At 48.6% G+C, this 14,330-nt stretch overlaps 1 protein-coding gene across 5 annotated transcripts in view; it reads right to left on the bottom strand.

Annotated features, from left to right (window-relative positions):
* The window catches only part of Chd9 (chromodomain helicase DNA binding protein 9), a 213,960-nt gene extending 201,298 nt beyond the window's left edge, over nucleotides 1-12,662 (bottom strand). For 4 of the 5 annotated variants that reach the window (XM_087900364.1, XM_087900367.1, XM_087900368.1 and 1 more), the window contains exon 1: nucleotides 12,542-12,662. The gene's annotated coding sequence lies outside the window, so the exon portion shown is untranslated. Of the gene's footprint in view, nucleotides 1-12,291; nucleotides 12,482-12,541 lie in introns of those variants that run through there. The other variant, XM_087900365.1, reaches the window with a different exon arrangement.
* Between the last annotated feature and the right edge of the window lie 1,668 nt (nucleotides 12,663-14,330).

The following is a 14,330-nucleotide window of genomic DNA, read 5'->3' as shown; positions in this document are numbered from 1 at the left end:
TTCCGTACACCAGCAGGGCAGGAGTGACACACACACACACACACACACACACACAGAGAGAGAGAGAGAGAGAGAGAGAGAGAGAGAGAGAGAGAGAGAGAGGGAGGGAGGGAGGGAGGGAGAGAGAGAGAGAGAGAGAGAGAGAGAGAGAGAAAGAGAGAGAGAGAGAAATGTCTGGCTTTTTATGTGGGTGTGGGTATCCGAACTCTGGTCTCTGTCCTTGCACTGCAGAGACGTGACTCACTAGCCCCTTTAGAAAACTCTTTTGTTAAGGCTTTTCAGGCTGGTACTCAGAGTAACAGGAAGGAAATCGGTCTTAAATTGACCAATCATATCTGCCACAGGCAAAGGGATGGGGAGCTACACCAGGGGAGCTCCCCTTAGAGGACACAAGCATGTGGGGCTCTCCTGGCTATGAAATCGTTTATCTCGCTCACCTTGGTTTGATTCCATGAATACCAATCTTCTAACTAGAGCGCGCCCAGTCATCCGGCTTCCCCACTGGGGAAGGAATGTGCTGCCAGGTTCACAGAAGGGGGTCAGGCTGTTTTGCAGTTCCCTCTCCCATTGTGATTTAATGTTCCTGGTCTGACTTCTTCTCCAGCCGCTGGTCTGATTATCTCTGACTACACTAGAGATCCTCCACTCCTGGCTTGCAAAGTTTCTGATTACCAACCTCTAGCCCTCTGTGAGGTGGACCAGGAGGGGTTTCTCCCTCAGAAGTAAACAAGGCTCCCTCTCCTTTCTAAAGGTGACTAGTATGCTGGGGACTGAAACCAGGGCCTTGCCCATGACCGGCAGGTGTTCTACCACAGAGACCTCCCCGGTCTTGCTTCCCTTTTGACTTGACTTAGCAGCGAACCTTCAAAACATCACCCAGCCCAGGAGGAGTTGTTGGACAGCTGAAAGAAAGAACAAATCAATAACAAAACTAACGCTGTAAGTTTAGGAGAAAATAAGGAAGAAGGAGGCCCTGTGCTTGGGGGAAAATGCCAATGATGAAGAACAGAACAAACACAGCAGCAAAGATCCAGGAGAACCGGGTGTTCTGTCCCCAAGTGGAAATCAGGACTGGTGTGACGGAAATCAGAGAAGTGCCAGGAGAAAGCACAACAGCCAAGAGGTAGCAGATACAGAAGGACGGAGAATAAACTAGGCGCCTGGCCCGCCTGGTGGCACACACATGCAATCCTAGTGCCAGGGTGGCAGGGGCCGGACTGTTACCTCAGGTTCAAAGCCGGTCTGGACTGCGTCCTGAGAAGAAAAGGGGCAGCACCATGACTCAGCATTGTGCCTTAGAGCCCACCATGCAAACCCGACAACCTGATTACATGGTGCAAGGGGAGAGCCATAGTCCTCTGGCCACCACTGGACCCTGCCACCACCACCACCACCACCACCACACATGCACAATGATGATTAAAAAATTAAAATAAGGGGCTGGAGAGATGGCTCCGTGAGTGGTTAAGAGCACCAGAGGTCTTGAGTTCAATTCCCAGCAACCACATGGTGGCTCACAACCATCCACAATGAGATCTGGTGCCCTCTTCTGGCCAAGAGGCAAACATGTAAACAACATACTACATATATTTTTAAAAATCAATAAATCTTTGTATATATATATATTATATATATATTATATATATAAAGCCGCAGTGGTGATGTATACCTTTAATCCAAGCCAGGAGGCAGAGGCAGATGGATCTCTGTGAGTTTGAGATTAGCCTGGTCTACAAAGCAAATTCCAAAACTAGTTCCAGAACAGCCAAGGCTACACAAAGAAACCCTTTCTCAGAAAAGAAAAGAAAAGAAAAGAAGAGAAGAGAAAAGAAAAGAAAAGAAAAGGAGGGAGGGAGGGAGAGAGGGAGAGGGAGAGAGAGAAGAGAGAGAGAGAGAGAGAAATTTTATAGTCAGATATGGTGGTGCAATCTTTTAATCCCAGCACTTGGGAGTCAGAGATAAACAGATCTCTGTGAGTTTGAGGCCAGCTTGGTCTACGTAGCCAGTTTCGGGCCACCCTTGCCTACATAGTTGAGTTCCAGGCCAGCCAGGGTTACATAATGATGAACTGTTTCAAAACCAAAATATAATTTAACAATTTTTTTAAAGGAGCAACGTTTTTCTTCTTCAGTTGTAAGAGAGGAGAGGAGGTAAAGGGGAAGGTAGAGGTGAGAAGGCCTCCCCTGTGGCCAGGCTCCCAGAGGGCAAGAAGGGAGCGAAAGGAGGAACCTTTGTAACTCCTCTCCTTTCCTCTCCTCTCCTCTCCTCTCCTCTCCTCTCCTCTCCTCTCCTCTCCTCTCCTCTCCCCTCCCCTCCCCTCCCCTCCCCCTCCCCTCTCCTCTCCTTTCCTTTCCTTTCTCCTTCCTTCCTTCCCCACTTCCTTCCTTCTCTTTCTCTCTCTCTCTCTTTCTTTCTTTTTTTGTGACAGGGTTTCTCTATATAATAGCCCTGGCTGTCCTGGAACTCACTTTGTAGACCAGGCTGGCCTGGAATTCAGAGCTCTGCCTTCCGCCTGCCTCTGCCTCCAACTGCTGGGATTAAAGACGTGCGCCACCACTGCCCAGCCAAAGAACCTTTTTTAAAATTACATTTTACTTCAGTTATTCAAGTATTATTTTCCCCATTCTTTTGTTTTGTCAGTTCCCGTGAAGAGCAGGGCAGCACTGGGATTAAGGCTGGCGACTGGCTCAGGAGCGGAACATGGGCGAGCATTTCAGAGGCCTTGAGCTGAGTCAGGAGGATTCCAAATTCCAGGCCTGCCTTGAAGACCCTACCTTGGGAAATGTTTAAAGCCCCAGCTGGCGTAGATTAATAAGAATCCAGTGGCCCACCCTGCAAGAAATCCTTTATTTCATCCCCAGCACGAGGGCGGTGGTGACAGGGGAGGCAGCTTGGTTAGGGCGGTGTTAACCTTCACTTCTGGAGTTAGACCACCTGAGCTCACCCCCAGGCTATCCCTCACCGGCTCTAACTCCAAACAAACTTTTGGTTTCTTTGTTTTTTTCCCAGACAGGGTTTCTTTGTGTAATAACCTTAGCTGTCCCAGAACTCACTTTGTAGAACAGGCTGGCCCTGAACTCACAGAGATCTGCCAGTTTCTGCCTCCCAAGTGCTGAGATTAAAGACATGCGCTACCGCACTGGCTCCATGTGAATTTCTTTAACTCCTTCAACTGGTTTTCTCAGGAATGAAATGGAGCTAACGACAGTATCTAATTTGAATAGTCTTTAATCTAGACGGCTGAAGTAAGGATGAAGTATACACACAAAGTGTTTAGAAGAGTCGCCAGAAGGAACACAGCGAAAGGGGACCTCTTTGACTGCTGGTGGGAATGTAAATTAGCACATTCACTATGGAAAACAGTATGGAGGCTAGACATAGACTTACCAAATGGTCCGGCGATTCCAACCACGTGGAAAGTGGATGTCAAAGAGACATCTCCGCTCTCATGTTTATCACAGCATTAGTCATGACAGCAACAAGAAGGAATCAGCCAGGTTTTCACCAGTGAATAAGCACATGAATAATATGTGCCATGCACGCGCACACACACACGTAAATAAAAACGAGAGAAAATGTGATATGTATACTCAACAGAATATTACCCAGCCACACACACACACACACACACACACATGAAAGAACAAAACCTTGCCTTTTGCTGGGTGTGGTTGGTTATATCTGTAATTCCTGTTCTTGAGAGAACCTGGGCTAAAATAAAGTCAAGGCCTGTCTGGGCTACAGGAGACACTGTTGAAATTAATTAATTTACTATTTATGGCCATGTGGATGAGCCTGGAGGATATGTTAAGTGAAATGAGTCAGATACTGAGAGACAAATATTACATGTTCCCACTCGTATACGGAAGCTAAAAAAGGAAAAGAAAGAAAGCCCCTAAAATGTTAAGTCTTACAGAAGTAGAGAAGAACACAGCAGTCACCAGAGACCGGTGGCAGGTAGACAAAGGCACAGAGAGGTTGGGTGGGTACAGGAACAGGGTTGCACAGGAGACACACATTTTGTGTGCTTGCTTGTTTCAAATTTATTTTTATTAGCTTAATTGCTGGTATGTGCATGTGAGTTCAAGGGCCTGTTGAGGGCAGGAAGCATCTGATCCCCTTGGAGGTAGAATTAGAGGCAGCTGTGAGAAGCCCCACGGCTTGGGTGCTGGGGATACAGCCCTGGTGATCTGGAAGGATGGCAAGCGCGTTTAATCACTGGACCATCTCTCAAGCTATTTTTCAGAGTCTCACGGTGTAACCCAAACTGACCTCGAACTTACAGTGTCAATCACAAAGAAATGGTAAGTACTTACAGCAAAATCTAATTTAAACACCATATACTATAAAAGAGTATTGAAGTAGTATACCACACCCCATAAACACACTCAATTACTATGTGACAATTTAAATAGCCAGCTGAGGTGACACAGGCCTGTAATCCCAGCACTTGGAAGAATGAAGCAAGAGGACTCAGTCTGAGGTCAGTCAGGGCTTACACAGTGGGACCTTGTCTCAAACAAACAAACAGGACTGGTTTGGTGTGGTGGCAGATGTCTTTAATCCCAGTCTTCAGGAGGCAGAGGCAGGGAGATATTTGTGCCTTTGAGGCCAGCCTGGTCTACAGAGTGAAACTTTGCCTCAAAACAGAAAATGATGATGATGAAGAAGAGGAGGAGGAAGAACACTGACAAGGTCTGGGGATGGAATGTGGCTTGTGGGCGAGTACTTGCTTCTTATGCTGCATAAAGCCCCGGGTTCCATCCCCAGCACCTTACACAAATAAATAAAATGAACTGTTTTATATTTTTAAACAGCACTGAACACAGGGCAAGTACTCCATAGACAGCATCTTTATTAGCTTATTATTATCATTATTATTATTACTACTACTATTATTTGGGTTTTTCAAGTTTTTCTGTATAATAACCCCGGCTGTCTTGGAACGCAATTTGTAGACCAGGCGAGCCTCAAACTCACAGAGATCTGTCTGCTTCTGCCTCCCAAGTACAAAAGGCATCACCGCCACTGCCAGCACCTGGCAAATTCTTATACCATCTATCTTTTTTTTAAAAAAAAAATTAATTATTTATTTTATGCATATGAACATTTTTGCTTGCATGTATGTACATGTACCATGTGCTAGCTTGGTACTTACAGATGTTAGAAGAGGGCATCAGATCCCCTGGAACCAGAGTTACAGGGAGTTATGTAGGTGCTGGGAACCGAACTCGAGTCCTCAGGAAGAGCAGCCAGGGCTCTTCAACTGCTGACGCTACGTCACCTATCTTAGTGGTTAACACTTTTCTTTAAGTGACACACGATTTCTATCAGTTAATTTAGTTTATGTTCTTGTTGCTCTTTCTAAATTTTTTTGGGGGGGAGGGGGGTTTGAGACAGGGTTTCACTGTGGAGCCCTGACTGTCTAGCAACTTGCTCTTAGATCAGGCTCAGAGATCTGCAGGTCTCTGCCTCCAGAGCAAAAGCATGCTCCACCACCACTCTGCTGCTAATTTAAAAGTTTATTTACTTTTATTGTTTTGGTATTTTGTCTACATGTGTGTCTACCTACCCTGTATAGGTCTGGTGCCCTTGGGTGCTCTGGGGTTGGAGTTACAGATGGTAGTGAGCTGTCTATGGGTGCTGGGAATCGACCCTGAGTTCCCTGGAAGAGCAGGCAGTGTTCTAAATTGCTGAGCCATCTCTTCAGTCCTTCTGTTCCTGCCTCCCTAGGATGAGGATTACAGGCATAGCTACCATTACCCTATTCCAGTTAATTAATTTGTTAATTGGGTCTCCCCCCCTCTCTCTAAAGGTGTGCACATCACACCCCACATTAATTGGATTTTTCATGTGTACCTGTATTTTGTAGGTTCACGTATGGATGCACACCTGTGTGCAGAAGCCCCTTCATGTGCATGCCCAAGCTGACCTCAAGTGACTTTCTGGCTCACTCCCAGTTATATTTAGAGGTGAAATCTCTTGCTGAAACAGGAGTTGGCTGATTCCAGCTAGCAGTTTGTCCTGGTCACAAGGTCTCTGTCTCCAGAATACTGGGGATTATGCAAGACCACTAGGCCTGCCCTGCTTTTTTGTTTTCTTTTGAGACTGGGTCTCACTAGGTAGCAGTGGCTGGCCAGAAACTGGCCAGAAACCGGCTATGCAAACTAGGTTGGCCTCAATCCCTGCCTTTGTCTCCTGCGCCCCAGAACTAAAGGTGTGTGCCATGGCCAGTACATTTGCCTCTGCTGGACTCTTATGTAATTCAGAGCGTCTCACTCCAGACTTCATGCCAGAGTTCACCCAGAGTAATTTATTTCAAAGGATACTTTGTATTATTTCTACACTTACAAATCCAGTAAGGCTTGGCCTGTGTGGATAGCAAGTATAAAGACAAACATGATACAATGTTTCTAAGTTGTCCTCCCCGGGGGTCCAGTTGTTACTGTTACTGTCCTGGCTGCCTGCATGGGATCCTCTTGTCTGAGTCCCTGCATCCTGGGTTGGAAGAGGAGGATACCATCCTGGTTACTTTTGGTTTGTTTCTCTTAGGTGATGGGGATTGTGCAAAAATGTAATGACTTTAGCAATGTTATTAAATAATCACACTTACTCCGGCCTGTTAAATACTCCCCTGGAAGAATATTGTCCAATTAAAACGGGGAGAAGCCAAGTGTCAGAGAGGGCTGAGAGCGCAAGCTCTTGATTCACATGCTTGAGGCCCTGGAACATTTTAGCACTTCCCGGAGCCTTCTACTAATCGGCTGCAGTCAGAAAGAAATATCTGGCGAGTCAAGGAAGTGAAACGCCTGTGTGGCGGGGCACCTGTTCCTCTAAGAGTGGCGGCCTGAGGGTTGCAAGTTAGGCAGGCAGGAGGGAGACCACAGATTGGAAAAGCCCTGCCTGTCCCGATCACCATCTCCGGGGCCACCCAAATCATCTTACAAGAAACCAGCCAATGAGAGGCGCCCCCAGAGGGCAAGGTCAGACACCCCGTGTAAGCAGATGCTGTGACTGCCTTGTCCCTTCTTCCCAGAGCACCCAGAGGCTCTGGTGCCTCCCACTTCCTTCTGCTGTAGGCCATTTTCGGGCCACAGAGTATGCCTAACAGCTGCTCGGCCAGATGTGTCTGAGAGGATGACTTCTCAGCAACCCAGGGTCAACGGCAGACTCCAGGGGAAACACCCTAGGCTACCTTGCCTCTTCGTAAGCCACTTCCCTCTGACCTTCAGGCCCTAAAATTCTGGATCAACAGCCTACAAAAGAACCCTAGCTCATATCTGGACACTGCCCATCCTTGTGTAGAATGTGAGCTAAGGATTTCTACCTTAAAGTTAAAAAAATTAAAAAGATAAAACTTTAAGATACATTTAAAAAAAAAACCCACAAAAAAAAAAAAAGCTAGGTGGTGGTGGTGCACGCCCTTAATCCCAGAACTCTGGAGGCAGAGGCAGGCGAAGCTCTGTGAGTTCAGGCCAGCCTGGTCTGCAGAGGAGTTCCAGGACAGGCTCCAAAGATACTCAGTCTTGAAAAACCAAGAAAACAAAACAAAAAACAAAAAGTCTCCAAGAAGCCAAACAGGTGGGTGGTGCATAATTAGGGTTCTTACTACTTAGGAAGCAAAGACAGGAAGACCACCTGACCCCAGGAATTTGGGTCAGCTTGCATAACACAGGGATACACTATGGATGATTGGGTGGGGGTAGGGGGTGCTTGAGGAACTAAATTTGGTGACCTTAGTAGCTCGGTGGTAGAGGGCTCATTTAGCACAGGAAAGGCCCAGAATTTACTCTTGGTTTGGTTTTTCTGTTGTTGTTGTTTTAGTTTTTTTTAATTATTATTATTTTATTTATTTATTTATTTTTGAGAAAAGCTTTCTCTGTACAACAGCCTTGGCTGTCTTTGAACTCACTCTGTAGATCAGGCCCCTCAAACTCAAGAGATCTACCTGCCTCCGCCTCTTGAGTGCTGGGATTAAAGGTGTGCGCCACCACCACCTGGCCTGAATTTGTTCTTAATGCTACAAAAAAAAAAATGTTTTTAAATTTGTTTGGTTTTGAGTTCAAGCCTAGGCTGGCTTTGGACTTGTAGGATCCTCTAGCTTTGGCCTCCTGGGTGCAAAGATTGTAGGTATGAGCCACCGTACCCAGACTCCCAAATTTTTTAAAGCCATCTTTTCAATTATACAGCCCCCCTGACCCCCCAAGTTCAGTGACCATAAAGCTTTCCTGGAAAACAGCTAGATTCCTTTCTTCAGCCCTCCTCTGAGGCTGTGCTCACTCTACAGGGGCACTATAGTTGGATGACTACAACTATAGTCACATGGTTAGCCAAGATCAAGAATTTCACAGAAAAGGTGGACAGAGCCCTGGTTCATAGGCAGGGACAAGAGGCAGGCTCAGGCCTGGCTACTCAATGGATCGGGTTCTGAATGCCAAGCCCAGTCAATTCAGGGACACTTGAGTCAGAGCTTCTCCATCCCTGCCAGTACATCTGGGAGCCCGTGTCTGAGGTGCTCTGTGCCCAAGGCACTCACCCCAGAGCCTTGCAAGGAGGCGCTGATGTCTTTATACCAGGAATACTTTAATTTAAAAAAATACATGAGTTTCCTGCTGTTGTCTGGCTGGTCTCATTCATGCTTGGCGGTTCTGCCACCGCTCAGTCGTCGGTGCCTCCCCTAATCAAACCAAATCTCCAACGATACCCTGAGGTCTGAACCGCAGTCTGCTGAACACTGTATAAGGCAGGCTGCAGGGTGGGTGTGTGCTGGTGTGTGACTGGGGGGGAGACACTTGTGTGTGTGAGGGGGCGGGGCTATGTTGTTATTCACCTGCAGATTAACGTTTTAAAGATGACAAGGTCTCACTCTATAGTCCAGGCTTGCCTGGAACTCCCTAAGTAGTTCAGACTACCCTTTAAGATCTTTCTGCCTTTGCCTCCCAAGACTAAGGATTACAGTCATAAAGCCCAACTCCAGGCATCCCAGCTACGCGATTTTTGAGTACTTCTATTATTTATCTACGTATTTATTTATTTATTTATTTTTTAAATTAGAGGCTCTCTATGTAGTTCTGGCTGTCCTGGAATTCGGTACATAGACTGAACATCAGTGTAGCAATGACAGGATGCAGACTAACAATACTGGGCCTCTTCATTACAATAACCAGTAAAAGCCACTGACTGTACCCTGCAGGGGAACCAATCAGCATTGAGACAAATGAGTATTAGATGCTCCAGAACATTAGGATAAGTTTATCTGACTTGTATATAGGTTGCCAATTTCCTTACAGCAACGCTAGTACCAATCCCCGTTTGACCAGACTTCTGTTACATTATTGCTGGTCCATCAGGAGTTCAACCCCCATCTGAATCTGGAACGCCCCCCCCCCCCATCCTTTACTCCCTAAAAACCCTGCCATAGCTGAGCTCGGGATCCAATTGTCATGTCAGAACGAGAGCCCAAGCTTGAGTTTGCAAAAAAGGTTCTTTGTTTTTGCATACGAACTCGGACTTCTTGGGGTCTCTCTGGGGCTCATGAAGCAGGCAGAACATAGACCAGGGTGGTCTCAAACTCAGAGAGATGCACCCGCTTCTGCTTCCTGGGTGCCGGGATTAAAGGTGTGCGCCGTCACACTCGGCGAGTAACTCTCTTAATGGCACAGGGCATTGATTCTGCCATCCGTCGAAGGTGGAAATGGTGTTGCCCAGGCTTCCAGGATTATTGAACTAATCGGATGAAATAAGATCTGGCCACCAAGCACGACGCCACCTGGCCCGGACTCCCTTCAGTACATTTCTGTCTCAGTGTAGGTCTGCTCCTGACCACCACACTCCCTGCCCCCTGGGTCAGCAGAAGTCTCTAACCTTACCCCGTCTTGGTCACTGGCAGACATTAGCACATCTGTGCGTCCTATCTAGGGCACCTCACCTCTCACTCTATTCCCACCTGAGTTCAAGACACAACCTGGCTTTATGCTAATGTTTGGAGATATGCATATGTGTGGTGCTGCAGATGGAACCCAGGGCCTTGGACCTGCTAGCTTACTTCCCCAGCTCTGAAGAGATTATACTTGATATATGCTATTTTCTTAGCACTGCCCTCTGCCAACAGCCCTGCCTGCAACCCTTGTCTGAAGGAAGATTTCCCAACACAAATTCTCTCAGGAAACACATAACTGACTTCTTGGGCTTTGGGACATCAGTCGGCGCTCTGGCACTAGGATCCGGGACCTCTACAATCAGCCACGTCACCAAGAAAAAGTACAAACACGTACACAAGAAATTGTGGTACCCAACGGACCAGAGGACACATACTAGTTTACAGAAATAACCTCGACTCGTGACGGACCTCAGGATCCACAAACCAACCAGAAGCCGAGAACATTGTAGGTCGGAGGTGCGTGGCGTGCACAGGCCTGTTGAACAAGCTAGCTCAGCAACAGGGCCCCCTGGAGCCTGTAGGGGTTTCCCCTTCTGATCACAGGGCTGCCTGACAGGTGCAGCTCCTTGCTGCTGCCCCAACCAACAAGAACTGAACCTTCTGCCAACTGCTGGTCCAAGGAAAGACGAAGACTGAAGCCGAAGTAAAGTTCACTCTGCACAAATTGCACAAAGCACACGCAGCTCTTGTATATCCACAGTAAAGCCAGAAAACTGGAACTTGAGCCATCCTAAGCCAGCGACTGTTGGCAGATCAAGAGCTGAGAGGAGAGGACAAACCTTGCTGGACCTCAGCTCAGGGCAGGAGTGTTGGGTGACAACATTTTTGATGCTCTGTGCTTCGAGCTTTTCTCGTTGTTGGGTGTGAGTTCACTGAGGGCTGGCTTACCCCATCTTACCCACATTTTACTGCTAGTGTCAGGAAACCTGCCTGGCACGCCGTAAGTACTGGATAATGTTTATACTTCCGCTGAGGGATTGAGGAACTCCCACAGAAGGGCTTTACCTGTGTCCATGGGAATGAATAAGGATATGGAGACAGAGCATGGTCCACCCTGGTCTAGATGTTTTGTCCCCGTGTTCCTCATCATCTGATTTCCTTTTATACACGGGCTAGAGTCAGGCTGCCCAGGGCACAAATATGGGATCTGCTTCTTGGGGGTTTTTGTGTGTGCCTCGAGTCTGCGTGTGCGCCTCGAGTCTGCGTGTGCGCCTCGTGTCTGTGTGTGCGCCTCGTGTCTGCGTGTGCGCCTCGTGTCTGCGTGTGCGCCTCGTGTCTGCGTGTGTGCCTCGAGTCTGCGTGTGTGCCTCGTGTCTGTGTGTGTGCCTTGTGTATGCTTGGCAAGCCCTCCAGCAGCGACACTACATTCCTAGCCCCGAATCTGCCTCTGATCACAATACGGCCTTCAACAAGTCCTTTGGTCTCTCTGAAAACCAGCTTTTTGGACACCAAAGTGGGGTGTCTGTGGTAGTTCTTCAGCTATCGGATGGGGGTACAGTATCTGCTACCCTGTGGGTTATGGTGAGGGTTCAGGATGACAGTGCAGAGATTCAGCGCCTAGCATGGAATCCTCAGTAAACATGGGCTTTCAGTCTTAATGGCTCCCACCACAACTATAAGAGTGTACCCATTTTACAGATGGGTAAACTGAGGGTGGCTCAGTGAGTTATCTAAGGTCATAAATGAGGGAAGGCTGGAGAGTCCAGACTCTTGCTGGTAACACTTGGCTGTTACATAAGGTACACGAGGCCATTTTTACTAGAAGGAAAGATTCTTCCGGGCTGACTTGGCTCCATTTCTCAGAATAATGAGGGCAGTCTGGTTCAGCTCCTGTACTTATCTAGGACTAGGGTGGGGGAGAACCCCTCTCTCCTACCAACGTGGGGAGCCCTTTCACAATGTACACGACTGGCTTTCTTTTCTCTGGCACTTCTGAGTTCCACCCTTCGGGGTGGGGTGTTGGCTTGTCACACTGAGTTTGACAGCCCAAAGGCAGAGGTAATTGCTGGCTGAAAGGGCGAGAGGGAGGAGAGGGAAGGGGAGAAGCCTTCCGGGCTTGTAATAGACACCCTCGGTTCTTCTCGAACTCTCTCGGTCAAAGGGCCTACAAATCTGGCTGCAAGCTGGGATCCCCGGGGAAGTTCTTAACATTCAGCTCCCCACGTCCAAGTCAAACCAATTACATCTGGGGTTCGGGGTAGGGGTGGGGTATGGAACCCAGACAGCAGCTCGTTTTACCAACAGCCAATGCATGCCCAAGTTTGAGAAGTGCCTGGTACTCTGCTCACCCCTCAGCTCCGTCTGGAGGCACCTTGGGACAGCAGTACCTCTTTTCCGGATTGGGAACTTACTGTGCGGAGGCTGGGCTTGCTTTCCAGAGGCCCAGGCTCGTGAAGGATGTCTGGGTGCTAGCCAGAGACCTGGGGCTCTGTTCAGTTTAGGCCCAGCTCTGGGACTGCGGGGCTTCAGGTCCTCTTGAGGCAACAGCACATGTGGCCGCTCTGTCCTCGCTGGTCATCAATGCAGACCGCAAACGGAGCTTCGCGGCCGCCAGCCCACCCCAGCCTCAGACATTCTAGGGACACGCCCGAGGAATCCTACCTTGGCTGCCGGCGCTGTCCTCCAGTCCCCGGAACCCTACGACTCTGGTTCCATCTGTCTCCCTCGCCGGCTCCAGACAGGCGCCCACTAGAGCACAGGCGCCACCTCGTGGCTGTGGGGCAGTAGTGCGGGCAGGGGTTGGGAGGTGCGAGCGCAGAGCAGGGCGGAAATGCAGCTGGGCCTTCCCACGTGGGCGGCTTCCAACACGGCGGAGCCCGGGGGCGCAGATCCGGCCTGGGCCGGTCCACCTTCACCCCTTGGGGAGCGTGAGGAACGGAATTTGCTGTACTTTTTCTTAGAGGCGTGGAGGAGTTGTCAGGCCTGGGCCTCTGACCTGGGATCCACCTTGGGATATTCCTGGCAGGGCTCATGGATCTTTCCTTTCAACCGTCAGCTTTCAGTACAGCCTAGAGTGGCATGGCTTCTCCTTTAAAGGCGCTGGGAGCATCCGAAAATGCCCGGGACTGGGTTTATTTCAAGTCCAAGGAAGCCGGTCCCTATCAGCAGCCCTTTCTGTCACCTCCCACCCATGCCCTTGTTGCTTGATCCCTCCATTACCCTCGGCTGACCTGTCTGAAATACACCGTCTGTGCCAGAACGGGGGCGGAGTCCGCGAGACACAATTAGAACCCTCGGGAGTTGGCCACCCAGGTGGTGTTTCTCCCGGAGCCTCATTAGCGTGTCTTTGGCTGGTACTGGAGGCCAGGTCATATAACATCCCTCGATTCCTAAGCATCACGTGTCAGCAGCCACCCCCTTCATCACTGGGACGCCAAAAAACACCCCTTCAGATTTCCAAATGTCGTCCTTGTTTGGAGGGAATAACAGCTCCAGGCTGAGACCCAATTAGCTGATAATTAAGATCAGATGACGCTAAATGAAGACCACTGTCCACGGAAGGGCTTTTACCGCGCTTTGCAGAGCGGAGGGGCCCTACAGGTCCATCTTTTTTCCCCCAGCGGTTTTCAGTATTTTGAAGACTTGGTGGACATGTCTTTCAAAAAAGAACATGTGTTACAAAAATACAAAACAAACAAAATAACAAACAGAACAAGAACAAAGTGTTACGGGGTAGGTGGGGGTTGGTTGTACGCTGAGGCAGAATCAGGCCGACCTCTGTGAGTTCTCCGCCTGCCTGGTTTACACAATAAGCTCCAGGCCAGCCTCAGAGATGGTTCAACTGGTATAGATACTTGCCACACACAGTAAATGATGGATTATTTAATGCACGTATGTCTCATTTATTCTTTAAATGAATATTATCTGAGCCTCTATACACCAGACACTTGAGCAAACGAGGGATCCAACCAAGAACAATACAGAACTTCTGCCTCCTGGCTGCACATGGGTGGGAATTCACAGCGTACACCAGGCAGTGAGCAAGCCCAGACCCAGCTAAGTCCCAGCGTGGAGTGGGAAGGTGGGCAGGGAACTCCACACCCTGCTGGGCAACTACTGGCATTTGATAGCCACTAGGAGAGGGAAAGTAAGTTTTCTTTACATGGTTTGACCCTTGGTTTACCAAACATACTCTAGGGCAGCCTCCACACGCAAGAATAGCAAGACTGCAGAAACTGGGGAGGGGGAGGGGAAGAAGAGGAGGAGAGAGGGGAAAACAACAGGAAGTTGTGTGAGTAGGATCTGGGAGTAGGGTCGTGAAATATGTTCAAAATACGATCAAATTGTTGGAAATTCTTCAACACATACACACACACACACACACACACACACACACATTTTGAGACAGGGTCTCACTATGTAGTCCTTGGTTGACCTGAAATTTATTTTG

The sequence above is a fragment of the Myodes glareolus genome, chromosome 22, assembly GCF_982192425.1.
Source record: "Myodes glareolus chromosome 22, mMyoGla1.1, whole genome shotgun sequence".
Taxonomy (NCBI): domain Eukaryota; kingdom Metazoa; phylum Chordata; class Mammalia; order Rodentia; family Cricetidae; genus Myodes; species Myodes glareolus.
Note: the sequence above shows the minus strand (reverse complement) of the source record. Positions and strands in the feature narration are given on the sequence as shown.